The sequence below is a fragment of the Rhinoderma darwinii genome, chromosome 3, assembly GCF_050947455.1.
Source record: "Rhinoderma darwinii isolate aRhiDar2 chromosome 3, aRhiDar2.hap1, whole genome shotgun sequence".
Lineage (NCBI taxonomy): Eukaryota > Metazoa > Chordata > Amphibia > Anura > Rhinodermatidae > Rhinoderma > Rhinoderma darwinii.
The window spans coordinates 386,470,025-386,484,979 of record NC_134689.1 but is presented as its reverse complement, the minus strand read 5'-3'; positions in this window follow the sequence as shown (position 1 = coordinate 386,484,979).

The following is a 14,955-nucleotide window of genomic DNA, read 5'->3' as shown; positions in this document are numbered from 1 at the left end:
GACCTCTCGGTGTGGTGCCAAGCAGGCATACAGCAGATATGTGACCTGTTTGATGGATTGCAATTAAGCTTATTTGCGGACTTACAGGCTAAATTCCATATCTCGAATACTCACTTGTTTATGTTCCTGCAAGTTAGGCACTTTCTTCAGAGGGGTTCAGCAGCTCTCCAGGCCTCTGGACCGTCTTCGGTGTTTCAAAGATTCTTGGATTCGGATATTACATCGCTGAAAGGTTTGGCCTCAGCTTACTTGTCCTTAAACACCCACAGCTCATTTCTCAAATTGAAATACATGTCTCAGTGGGAGACGGATATGAGTCGGGAGTTCTCGGAGGAGGACTGGAGGGCTGCTTTACATCATTCACATAGGATTCACATAGGATATGCAAATGTGTCAATCATATAGAAGCAAGGGGCACATTATTTTATCTATGGTGGACATGTAAATCAGTCTACCCATTCTGGAAGCATATCTTCCGCTACATATCAGAATTAATGGGAGCAGAACTTTTACCTTCCCCTGCATTGGCTTTATTGGATATGCAGATGGATGAGATCCCTTTAGAATATAGGTGGCCAATAAGCCATATTCTTATCGCTTCCAGATTCCATATAGCCAAGAGATGGAAAACAGCTGAGGCTCTGAATCTCTCGGAGGTGCTAAACAGGGTTTATCATCACTTCTATTACGAATTGCACTTTGCTACATCTAAGGGTATGTGCACACGATAACCCGCTTTTACGTCTGAAAAGACAGACTGTTTTCAGGAGAAAACAGCTGCGTCGTTTCAGACGTAAAAGCTCCTCCTCGTATTATGCGAGGCGTCTTTGACGCCCGTAATCTTGAGCTACTCTTCATTGACTTCAATGAAGAACGGCTCAAATTACGTTGCAAAGAAGTGCCCTGCATATAATGTATATAAGTGTCCTGCACTTCTTTGCCGAGGGATTCAATTTACGCGTCGTCGTTTGACAGCTGTTAAACGACGACGCGTAAATGACAGGTCGTCGGCACAGTACGTCGGCAAAACCATTCAAATGAATGGGCAGATGTTTGCCGACGTATTGTAGCCGTATTTTCAGACGTAAAACAAGGCATAATACTCCTCGTTTACGTCTGAAAATAGGTCGTGTGAACCCAGCCTAAAGGTTATAGGCAGAAGTGTTTGTCTCAATGGGCCCCTTGGACGGAGTTACCCCATGTTCAACTTCTGCTCGGTAATAACTCTGTACTCTGTGAATGTACCTGTGTTAACTTATACATGGTGTTCGTATCCTGTATCATCCTGTTCCTTTTTGACATCTCATATGTATAATTGCTTGTATTTATCACCGCCACTCTTTGTATGTCTGTTTTTATGTTTGTATGTCTGTTAATACGTCAGTATGTCAACGTCCGAGGCACATTTCTGATATCTAAAGGTGCAAGCTTTTTCTGTGTTCTGTATACAACACTGTGAGACTGTATCATTGGGATGTTGTATATTTTTGTATTGTACTTTGGAAAAATAAAAACCAATTGAATTTCATATGTGGGCAGCGATGTCAGGGGCTTCCCCAGAGTCCCGGAGCAGAGCCGATACTAGCGCTCTGCCCGAGACTCCAGCTCTGGGGAAGCACCAGACATCGCTGTCAATAAGTGGACAGCGATGTCAGGGAATTCCACAGAGTCCTATAATTCTTCATTCTATTAATATCACCAAGAATAAACAATAATGGATCCATTATGATTTATACCTTGACATTTCAAATAAATTTGATAATATTTTTTCAATATATGAAAAGCTTAAGAAAATCGCAGAGAAGATAGATCAGGAAGCTTGGGCCTTTAATCATTTAAGCTAGAAGGCAACTCTCTGACTCTTTGGCATAGGGAAAGCTGGTATGACCATCATGACTCAGGAACCTCAATAATCTCTTTGATTTTCAGCGCAGACGGGACAGTAGACAAATAATGGAATAGGTTTCTTTTAGATTTGCCTTAGAGCTAAACCCAGGGGTTGATTCAGAGAATATTAAATCTTTACTTAAAAATGCCCCATAGAGTATATGAACTTTCAGAAGGGAATCCCCAGGTTGCATCCCCGGAGTAGACTTCAAAGCATCATCTAACTTTTATCTTATAGGGATTTCTGACTCATGGTGCCATAATTGATAGGCAGAAGAGTAGTAGTACAAGGTCAGGGCTGGCAGAGTTCATGCTAATACTGGTAAACACACACAGGTCAGGGCAGGCAGCGATCAATAAATGTAGTCATAAAACAGTACAAGTCAATCCAAAATAGCAACAAAATACCTTCATAATAACCACAGGAACGGTTCCATACAGTTGGCACTATAGAATCTACTGATTGTAACCACATATAAATTGTACTGTGAGAACTCCCAATAAAATCCACATCGTAAATGATGACATTCTAGAATAATTCCCACTATGATTTATGCAAAGTGACTGTATATTTCTTGGTGTGTCGCAAAATGATAATCAAGTTTCTGAGCTTTTAGGAGTGGCACAACACCAGGTTGGGAAGCATAGCTAAAGGAATAGAAGCAGAATATCTCATATTTTTCCAGTAGGTTAACAAACAATAGGAAACCGATATCATGCTAATATGATGTCGGAGGTTGGTTAGTTAAAATTGAGGGCACCAAAATATGGTATCTTCAAAATGCCACCACTATAAGTAGAAGATGTCACAACCAGCAGAGATCCATAATAAGAGGAGCTTCCCTTTAATTGTCTTCTCAAAAATAGTACCTAGTGTTTGTTAACCATAACCCCTTAATGACTGCCCACCGTCTTTTGACGGAAACCGGTGCAGGTGCTTAATCTACAGCGACGTCTTTTGGCGCTGCTGTAGAAGAGGCTGATGAGCGCTCCTGTGAGCACTCATCCTCTAAGCAGGAACTGTAACTTAAAGCTCTTGAACTGAGAGCAGCCTCCTGAATATAGCTTGGATTGGAAAACATTCCGACCACAGCTGTGTAACCCTTTGATCGCCGCGGTCCGTTCCGAGGCATGATCAAAGGGGACTCTCCTCTGCGATCGAAGACTACGAAAAACCGTATGCAGTCAGCCGTGGGGACCTACAGAGGACCCCAGGGCGGTCTGTTCTGTTTGCCTGCTGTTGTTGCACATTATGTGTTGCCCTAACAGCAGCCAGTGTCATAGTGACACAGAAGATCATGTATTAACATATAAGAGTATGCTAATACATTACAAGTAAAAAATAAATTTTTTAATAAAGCTATCCCTTAACCCCTTCCCGCACCTTCTGTTAATGCACGTCAAGGTGTGCAGTAACTTTGCGCACCTTGACGTGCAGTTACGTCTGTATTTTGACAGTTAACCGCTGCGCGACGCTACACAGCAGTGCCGGTTAACAGTGCAGGGTGTCTGCCCTGCATTCTCAAGGGGTCACTTTTGGGGGATTTCCACTGTTTTGGTCCCTCAGGGGCTTTGTAAATGCGACATGGCACCCAAAAACCATTTCAGCTAAATTTGAGCTCCAAAAGCCAAATAGCGCTCCTTCTCTTCTAAGCCCTGCTGTGGGTCCAAACAACAGTTTATTACAACATATGGGGTAATTCCGTAATCGGAAGAAATTGCATTACAAATACTGGGCTGTTTTTTCTCCTTTATTCCTTGTAAAAATTAAAAGTGTCTACGTTTCACAGACTAATTCAATACATTTAGCAAAAAAACTGTGGGGTCAAATTGCTAACTATACCCCTACATAAATTCCTTGAGTGGTGTAGTTTCCAAAATGGGGTCACTTTTCTGTTTTTGTTTTTTTTACTGTTTTGGCACCACAAGACCTCTACAAACCTGACATGGTGCCTAAAATATATTAAATAAAAATAAGGCCCCAAACTCCACTAGGTGTTTCTTTGATTCTGAGGGCTGTGCTTCAGTCCAGTAGCGCACTAGGGCCACATGTGGAAAATTTCTAAAAACTGCAGAATCTGGACAATAAATATTGAGTTGCGTTTCTCTGATAAAACCTTCTGTGTTACAGAAAAGACTGTATTAGAAATAAATTTTGGCAAAAAAAAAAGGAAATTTGTACATTTCACTTCTACATTGCTTTATTTCCTGAGAAATGCCTATGGGGTTAAAACACTTTCTGAATGATGTTTTGAATACTTTGAGGGGTGCAGTTTTCAAAATGGGGTGATTTATGGGGACTTTCTAATATATAAGGCCCTCCAAGCCACTTCAGAACTGAACTGGTCCATGAAAAAATTGCCTTTTGAAATTTTCTTGAAAATGTGAGAAATTGCAGCTAAATTTATAAGCCTTGTAACGTCCTAGAAAAATAAAAGGACGTAAAAAAATGATGCAAACATAAAGTAGACATATGGGAAATGTGAAATAGTAACTAGTTGGTATGTTATTACTGTCTGTCTTACAAGTAGATACATTTAAATTGAGAAAATGGTAATTTTTGCACATTTTCTCAAAATTTTGGTGTTTTACAATATGTCACGAGAAAACAATCTCAGAATCACTTGGATAGGTAAAATAATTCCCAAGTTATTTATACATAAGGAAACACATGTCAGATTTGAAAAAATCTGGGGCGTGGCTAGCGGGCAAGATGGTCGGATGCGCCTGAGCTGCTCTCCAGGGGACCGCTGCTTATCCTGCCATAATCTTGTGCTGACAGCATGCTTTGGTGGTACTGAGTGACCGGAACAGGACCACTATACCCCTGACTATCCCCGGGCCGACTTTGAAGCGTCTACCCGCTTCCAGCACCGAGCACTCACCGAGTGAAGTACGGACCGCATGTGCATGGCATTACACATCGCGACCGGATTGTGAAAACAGAGGTGGGGCGCAGAGGGGTGAAAGAGGAGGCCGAGATCCTGAGAAATGCTATGGTATTGACCAGCACTAACCTACTTTAACCCAGTGATCCTCAGTAATAGCAGCAGGAGGAATAACCAGGAAAGTCAATTAAGTCCTGTATTCGATAGGCCTGAATAGCCTGTCTCATCCTCAGCTGCGCAGATCCTCTGCACTTTGGAGCTTCATTCGTTACCCTGCTACTCTACAAGATCACCTTGATAATTTATCGCTAGCTGCTTACTTCTTAAATAAACAACATGCACAGATCTAAACTTCAACCCGCTATGGATAAGTTGAAAGAATATGCTCATACAGACAACGACGACACTACCTCCACTCCTCGTGCAACACGTTCCACGCAGGGAAAAACGCGAGATGGCGACTCCCAATCACGGGATAACACTGAACCTGAGATGGATCCCGAACCTACTTTACGCCAAGTATCTGCTCAATTGCTGGCGGCCATAAACACCTGTAAAACCTTGCTGACAGGTAAAATTGATGAAATAAAGAGCGACGTCACCTTATTACGACAAGATGTGCAAAACCTGCGGGGTCGCATTGGAGAAATAGAAGACAGAGTCTCCCGGACGGAGGATAAGATTCGTCCAATGATAGCTACACTCTCCTCCACCACTCGTAAATTGGAAGCCGAGCACTCCAAAATGGACGATCTAGAAAATAGAATGCGTCGCAATAACCTGCGCATTATTGGTCTTCCTGAGAAAACAGAGGGGCAAACCCCGGAATCCTTCGTTGAAACATGGCTTAAAACCACCTTAGGAGACACGTCCTTCTCCTCATGCTTTATTGTTGAAAGAGCACACAGAGTCCCAGCCAAACCTCCTCCTCCAGGTGCAAGTCCTCGACCATTTTTGGCTAGACTGCTGAATTATAGGGACCGGGATACGGTTCTCCGCCTTGCTCGTCTGAAGGGACCGTTAAAGCACAACAACTCAACCGTCTCTATATTTCCTGATTTTTCCGCTGAGTTGCAGAAGCAGCGTGCCACTTTTATCGAAGCGAAGAGGAAATTTCGTGATCGTGGCATTCCTTACTCGATGTCTTATCCAGCTCGTCTCCGAATTGTGGCCGATGGGAAGGTGATCTTCCTGCATACTCCAGGAGAAGCAACTGAATGGCTCTAGATGCATCCGCATCAACCTTGATTAGGACGCTTGGTGACGTACTGCATATATGAGGGTATTGCGGGATGTATTACCATTCATTTTGCAATTTAATCTCCTCCTTACCAGGGGAGTAAAAACACAGGGGAAATATTTCTATATAGACGGCCGAGAGTCATCTATCTCACAATATAGTGACACAAAATGCCCATCTATATAACACACATCCTGAGCTATAGACCACTTAGGCCGACACTCATTACTTTTATATTAAGGTCTTACGGTTACTCACACCGAATATGCTCTGTCACATGTCTGACAATATCATGGTCAGACATTCCCCATTTATTTTAAAGTTCAACCCTGATGCAACACCTTCTTAGGGTTCTTATGTTTTTGTTCCTCAGTAATACCCTGATATGGTATTATGTTCTAATGTTATTAGCCTATGTCGCAAGTCAACTCAATGTCTCTTATGGTCATTTTAATGTTCTGTATATATGCACTTACTGTCTCTATTGGTTTTCATGGCTCAAACCTTAAAATGTGTATCATGGAATTTACGTGGTCTGGGAACCCCCCATAAACGTGCATCAGTGTTCTCCCACTTGAGGCGATCCAGCCCCCATGTCATCGGTTTACAGGAGACCCACCTCACCTCCAAAAAATCTGATTATTTAAAGAAACCCTGGATTCAATGGTCCTGCCATTCATATCATACCTCTTACTCCAGGGGGGTATCAATTCTTATACATAGATCTATACGATGGAACCCCATTCAGACCCGTAGAGACCCTGAGGGAAGATTTGTTTTTGTATATGAGGAAATTGACACCAAACCTTATGTGCTTATATGTCTTTACAACCCACCGCAAGCGAATTTGTACGTAATCCAAGCGGCTATTACTTTTGCACATCAATTCCCGACCTCCTTTATCCTATGTATGGGGGATTTCAACCAGGTTATGCACTTATCTCTAGATAGATTTGGAGCTTCCTCATCCCCACCCACCCCTAATCCTACTCCTTTATGTCGGTTGATGGACAGTGTGGGCTGGATCGACCTCTGGAGGACTCACCATCAGGGAGAGGTGGAGTACACTTGTCATTCGACAGGACGACACACATTATCTAGGATAGATTATTGTTTTGGTTCCCCTAATGTATCTATTTACGTCTCTCAGATTGTACATGATATTAGGGGTATATCTGACCATAGCCCAATATTACTCCATTTGACATTTCCAGACAGATGTATACTGACCAACTGGAAGTTTCACCCCTTCTGGTTAAAACTAATTGATTCGTCGGATCGCATACCAGATCAGATTGATCAATTTTTACAAATCAATGATTCGTCACTAACTCATACATCACGCTGGGACTCATTCAAGGCGTACTTTAGAGGTTGTTTGAGATCGTCCATATCATATATTAAGAAAACCTCAGCTCGGGTGGAGAGGGAGTTGGAGGAACAGGTCTTGGCAGCTGAAACTCAATATGTCGCAGACCCCACTGATACTCACAAAATGGCCTGGTTAAGTCTGACTCAATTATATAAAAGACAGCTTCATCTTAAATCTAAGCGCAAACTATTCTTTACCAAACAATATTATTTCGAAATGGGGAACCAATCTAGTCAATTACTGGCCCATCTTGTTAGACAAGCTAATGGGACTAACTCAGTGTTAGGAATTCGAGACTCCGGCGGATCAATTATTACGGAAGTGGAACGCATTACATCTCGATTTAAAGAATTCTATACTGAGTTGTATAGTTCCTCCACCTCTCATTCTAAGGCTGATAGTTTAGAATACCTAAATGATCTCACATTTCCAACTCTGTCACCTGAACAGCAATCTATGTTAGATACCCCCTTTACACTCGAAGAAATACAAGAAGCCATCAGTGATATGGCTATCAACAAATCCCCTGGCCCGGATGTCCTTCCAATTGAGATATACAATAGATACATGGATAAAATAGCCCCATTTTTACTAGAAACCCTTAGCCAGGCGTCTCAACTACATGCTCTCCCTTCTACGTTCTATGACACTACTATTATAGTTCTTTTAAAACCAGGTAAAGACCCTCTGGATTGTGGTTCATATCGACCTATATCGTTAGTCAATGTAGACTATAAAATACTGACAAAATTATTAGCTAAAAGACTGAATGGTGTTATCCTTACCATCATACATGCAGATCAGACTGGATTTATGCCAGGGAAATCTACTAGCATTAATATTAGGAAGGTACAGGCTATTACACAATTGGGTAGGGCACATGATATGCAGTGGGCAATTGCCTCTTTGGATACCATGAAGGCTTTTGACTCGGTGGAATGGCCGTTTCTATGGGCCTGTCTGGAATGCTTTGGCTTCGGTCCTCAATTTCGTCAATGGGTTGAGTTAATATATAAATCCCCTAAGGCTAATGTGGTGGTCAATAACGTTCCTTCTCTTCCCTTCTCCCTTTTTAGAGGTACCCGACTGGGATGTCCCCTATCACCAGCTCTGTTTGGCGATTAGGCTTCGAGCCTCCCCGGATCTTACTGGTATAAGCTGGAAGGGTAGAACTTCTGTGGTAGGCCTATACGCAGACGATATGGTCCTTTTTCTAGATAACCCAAACTACTCATTCCATGTGGCAGCAAAGCTACTTGACAAATTTTCACAATATTCAGGACTGAAGGTTAACTGGCAGAAGTCGGCCATTTTATATACAGCTAGACACCCGACTCCAGACCCGTCTATGTCACAATATGGCCTTGAAACCGTCTCTAGATTTAAATATTTAGGCATAACTATAGTACAGGATAATAACCAGACCCGAGATACGTCATTAACCCCATTGTTAAATAAGGTTGGTGAAAAATTAAAAAAATGGTCTAAACTACCGTTATCTGTGGCAGGTCGTATTAACTTAGTCAAGATGGTGATTCAGCCTCAATGTAACCATACATTGCAATATATGCCTGTTGTAGTCCCCATATCGTTCTTTAAATCCCTTAATACCTTAATCATACAATTCATATGGGGCTCCTCCAGGTCTAAACTCAATTTGGCCACATTACAACGACCAAAAAGTGAAGGAGGAATGGCCTTGACGGATTTTTACTTGTACTACCTGGCTGGTCAACTTCGCAATATCCGGGATTGGATGCGAGATTCACCTCTATCTGACACAGATTATTACCTAGCTTCCCTGGTTATGGGACGTAGCCTGATCAGTTTCCTGGAATACCCTAAGTTTACTCCCCATACTGAACTACTTCCTATGCATGTTCTGGCACTGGCGGTTTGGCGTGCATCCAAAAAATTACTCACTTACACTGATACGGTTCCAGAGATTCCTCTGTGGCATAATCCTACATTACCACATATTCAATTATTGGACGATATACAGGGGGTGGCAAGATATGGGCATTGCTTGTTTGGGAGATATGTATGATAATGGTTTGATACTTACATTTCTACAGGTCAAAGAAACGCATCAAACTCCAGACTTGCAATGGTTTAAATATCTGCAATTACGCCATGCCATACAGACTCAATTCCCACCTCATTCCTCACTCATATCAGCATACCCTCTTATTGGCATACTAAAATCACAGGGTCCTAAGGGTCTTATTTCGGCTCTATATACCCATCTGATTCTAGCTAAAATCAATTCTGCTCCACTTCCGGTTCTGACTAAATGGAAATCGCAGATACCAGACCTTTCTTCGGAAGATCTGACTAACATCTTACACTCACACTTAACAGTATCCCCGGCTATAAATAATAAAGTTATTCAGTTATATATCATACACCAAGCTTATCTCACCCCGGTTAGATTACACCGTATGGGCAGACTACCCACTTCAGCATGCCACAGATGTGCGCAACTAGAAGCAGATTTTTGGCACCTAATGTGGGAATGTTCATTCATATCAATATTTTGGACAAAGGTTTATGAGGTTATTACTCCATTATTGCCTAGCCCTCTATTGTTCTCTCCGAAAATAGCTTTACTGGGACTCATAGACGAAGAACACTGGACACATCACACTGGTATTTTTATAAAATAAATTTTATTTCTAGCTAGGAAGACAATAGCTATGCATTGGATGGCAGACACAGCTCCATCAATAGCCTCGTGGAAATCGCTGGTTGATACTGTAGTTACTTACGAACAACTGGTATATTCCCACAGGGGTTGTCCAGACAAATTTCAGGGAGTGTGGGGTCAGTGGTTGGATGTCAGGGCCGTTAGCCCTCATATCATGGCAAGATAAATCAACTTCCATACTCCCAAGTAAGATATGGGATATTGATAATGTCCATGATGTTATAATGCGACATAGGTGACTTGTTGTTTTGTTCTATTTGGTTAACGTTTTCGGTTAATGTATACGAAATAAATTAATAACACTCCTGCATTTCCTTATGTGGTCAGCAATTGGAAGTTCTGTTAACATACTACATGTAAATATATGTCAATGATGATATCTAAGCTGTATATGCAATGTCATTGCTGATACTGTCGTGTATTATCCAATTGCTGAAATACCTTGTATGTGATATTTTGAATAAACGAATTTTTTTGAAAAAATCTGCTTCGTCCTCAAGGCCAAAACGGGCTCAGTACTGAAGGGGTTAATGGGATTAAAACAAAATATGTAACAAAAAGTAAATAAATTACAAAACACCTACCCATATTCGGTATCTACACGACCGTAATAACGTGAAAAATGTATTTAACAGGTTATTTAGCGTGAAACATGAACGGGATAAAAAATAAACAAAAAAGACAATGCCGAAAATTGCTTTTTCCTACATTCACACTGTAAAAATAAATGATATAACTTACACAGTGATTGTTTTTTACCCCCCAAACTGCGCAGAAAAAAAAAAAAAATTTCCCGCATAAAACAAGGCCTCCTACAGCCACGTCAGTGAGAAAATAAAAAAGTTATGGCTGCTGAAAAGCAGAGAGGCAAAAACTGAAAAATTTAGCTGATCATTAAAGGGAACCTGTCACCAGCATTTCACCTATTGATCTTTACTTATCCCTCACTGGCCGCTGCTATAAAAAGTTCATTGTCGTTATCACTTCTCCTAAACTCCTCCGCCGACTGTAAATAACGGTCTGCAAACATTTTGCGCCTTTTATCGTATTAATCCGGTGTCCATTTATGCGCGCACCCCAGAAGAGGACATCAATGCACAGGATTTTGTTTGCTGGGGGAAGTCGAGGAGCTGTCAATCAAAAGTAAGGAGGCGAAGTAAACTCAGAAAGACTTGAGGAATGAAGATTTGACTCTTTTCAAACGAAGATATGACTTATGCTCATTAGCATATGGTGAGGCAACACTAACTGAATAGTAAAGCTATAGAGCTGGCTAAGAAGACAATTATAAGTTATATAGAAATGATTTTTCACCCACTACCACCAGATATTGCTGGTTTAATAGGTGAAATGCTGGTGACAGGTTCCGTTTAAGGCCTTTTCAGGCCCGGGTATTGAGGGGTTAATAGGTCCACTATCTGATGATGTCATCATCTGTAAACTGCTATGTTTCTCACCAGAGAAGTGGATCCTCTAATCAGTTTGGACCTGGCAAAACTAGGGTGCAGAGTCCAAGGTATCTTCCTGTTCCTACGCCCTTAACCCCCACAAGGAGATATGGACTTTCATGGTCAGATTCCTAGTTTGTGGTACCGAGAATAGTCACCGATTGGCGGCAGGACCAATGATACAACTTTAGCCTATTTAGGAAGGGGTCATAGCCAGTGGCGGATCCTCATATGGGCGTTTCGGGCGGCCGCCCGGGGCCCAAGGCTGCACGGGGGCCCATAGCTGCCCAAACCGCACACAAGTGAAAAAAAACTCTGCCGGCCGCATTCTAGCGGTCATCGGTCCCACGTGCTGCTGCTGATGAAGAGGAGGGGGAGGGGGTGCAGGGGGAGTCATTTGCGGCCAGGGAACAGGGGCACAGCACATCAGCTGTAGAGAGCAGACTGTCAGAGATTGTGATTGGCAGGTGCTGGAGTCTCCCTGACAGTCAGCTCCTCTGTGCTGCTGTGCACTGTCCCTCCTGTTTAAATCTCCAGCAGCTGCCTGATAACGGCAAAACTGAAACTAGAGGGTGAAGGACCTGTGGTGACGTCACAGTCACATGATTAAGGTCCTGGAGGCTGCCAGAGACAAGCACCGCAGAGGAAGAGACTGTGGTAAGTGTGTGTGTGTGTGTGTGTGTGTGTGTGTGTGTGTGTGTGTGTTTATGTGTGTGTGTTTATGTGTGTGTGTGTGTGTGTCATAATGTAAGTCTATATAGTGTGTGCTGTGTATATAGTGTGTGCTGTGTATATAGTCTATATAGTGTGTGCTGTGTATATAGTCTATATAGTGTGTGCTGTGTATATAGTGTGTGCTGTGTATATAGTCTATATAGTGTGTGCTGTGTATATAGTGTGTGCTGTGTATATAGTGTGTGCTGTGTATATAGTCTATATAGTGTGTGCTGTGTATATAGTGTGTGCTGTGTATATAGTGTGTGCTGTGTATATAGTCTATATAGTATGTGCTGTGTATATAGTGTGTGCTGTGTATATAGTGTGTGCTGTGTATATAGTCTATATAGTGTGTGCTGTGTATATAGTGTGTGCTGTGTATATAGTGTGTGCTGTGTATATAGTGTGCGCTGTGTATATAGTGTGTGCTGTGTATATAGTGTGTGCTGTGTATATAGTGTATATAGTGTGTGCTGTGTATATAGTGTGTGCTGTGTATATAGTGTGTGCTGTGTATATAGTCTATATAGTGTGTGCTGTGTATATAGTGTGTGCTGTGTATATAGTCTATATAGTGTGTGCTGTGTATATAGTGTGTGCTGTGTATATAGTGTGTGCTGTGTATATAGTCTATATATAGTGTGTGCTGTGTATATAGTGTGTGCTGTGTATATAGTGTGTGCTTTGTATATAGTCTATATAGTGTGTGCTGTGTATATAGTGTGTGCTGTGTTTATAGTGTCTATAATGTAAGTCTATATAGTGTGTGCGTGTAGTGTGTGTGGTTTGAATATATAGTGTGTGGTGTTAGTGTGAATTGTATATAGGGTGTTTAATCTCACATTTTTTGTGTGTGAAATAATTTCCCACCCATAGAGCCCTCTGCAGTAAGTCAGATGCTCTGAACCCCCCCCCCCCCCCCTGCAGTATAATCTCCCCCATGGAGCCCTCAGTAGTTATTATACTGCAGGGGGGGGGGGGTCAGAGCGTTTGATTGACTGTAATACGTCCGTGCAACGTGCGTGCTTTTTACGCATGTCGTACGGACCTATGCAAGTCTATGGGGCAGTGCAGACCGTCAGTGATTTTTGCGCAGCGTGTGTCCGCTGTGTAAAACTCACGACATGTCCTATATTTCTGCGTTTTTTGTGCATCACGCACCCATTGAAGTCAATGGGTGCGTGAAAATCACGCATGCCACACGGAGGCCCCTCTGCGGGACGTGCGTGATTTGCTCAACAGCTTTAAAACTATGATTGCAAACAGAAAAGCACCACGTGCTACAAACATACAGAGTGTCATAATGATGGCGGCTGCGTGAAAGGCACACGAAGCTGTTAAGTGTCTTTTGTGCGCGCAAAACGCCGCATTTTTTGCGTGCGCAAAACGCACACGCTCGTGTAAATCCGCCCTAAGTGTCAGACGCTTAGACCCTCCCATAGGGCACTCAGCAGTCAGTCAGATGCACTGGGGAGGGGGGTCTGACTGCTTAAAGGGTAACTAACGAAACTTTAAAAAAAAAATGACATGTCATAGTGACATGTCAAATGTTCTAATCGGTGGGGGTCCGGGCACTGAGACCCCACCAATCGCTGAAACAAAGTGGCAGAAGCGATCAGGTGAGTGAGGAGCCACTTTGTTTCTGATCGTCTTTCCTCTGATAGCCGAGCATGCAGTGTATGGGCACAACAGAAAGTCTATGAGTCCGTACACCGCGACGAGGAAAGACAATCAGAAATGAAGTGGAACAGCGCTCACCCAAGCACTCCTGCTGCTTTGTGTTAGTGATCGGTGGTGGTCTCAATGCTGGGACCCCCATCGATCAAAACTTCTGACATATCACTCTCACTATGATGCGCCAAATGTTTTTTAAAAGTTTAGTTACCTCTTGGGGACTGAATTTATTGGTTTGAGTTAATGTATGGGCCTGGGTCTTAATTTGCTTAGGGGTCTGGGGTATAAGACAATTTATGGTGTTTTTATGTTGCTATAGATGCTGAAAATGGCTACAGAATCAAGGGGAAAAGATTTCTCATCAGGAATCTCTGCAGTCATCAGGAGAAGTCGCCATAGCGGTCTGTGTCAGATGGAGAAGAAAAGAGAATGTCCCATCAGTGAAGACATCTCCTGTGAGTCATTGCATTTATAGATCTGTCACCTCTCCTGACATGTCAGTTATCAGAAATCCTTGTGTTCCACATAAAGTCTTTGTGTACCCAGGACTAATAGACAAATGCGTGTTACCATTCCCCTTGTCAGGAGGATGTGTCCCTACACAGTGTGATACTGTCAGCGATGGTTGGAGACTGTCAATATGTAGGGACACAGCCCTTTGACATGGGGAATCGTAGCACTCATTTGTCAATGCTCACACAGAAAGGTGGTGTTTAATATAGACATGACGTGGCAGGGCGGTGGTGGACAAGGTGGCCCAAGCTTGAGGAACAGCCCAGGGCCCATGGTTTACTTAATCCGCCACTGGTCATAGCCAGGGGTCATCACAAGGATAGCGGTCAGAATGCGGCAACCGGAGACTAACCGGTACCAGGTGACAAATCCAAGGGATGACACAGAAGCGAAATCCGGAAAGCCAAGGTCAGGAGCAGAGTCAATAGCAAAGACTATACGTTAAAAAACAAACAAGGCTTTGAGGCTAGAGTCCGCTTTAAATAAGCTACCAGAGTGATGTCATCTAG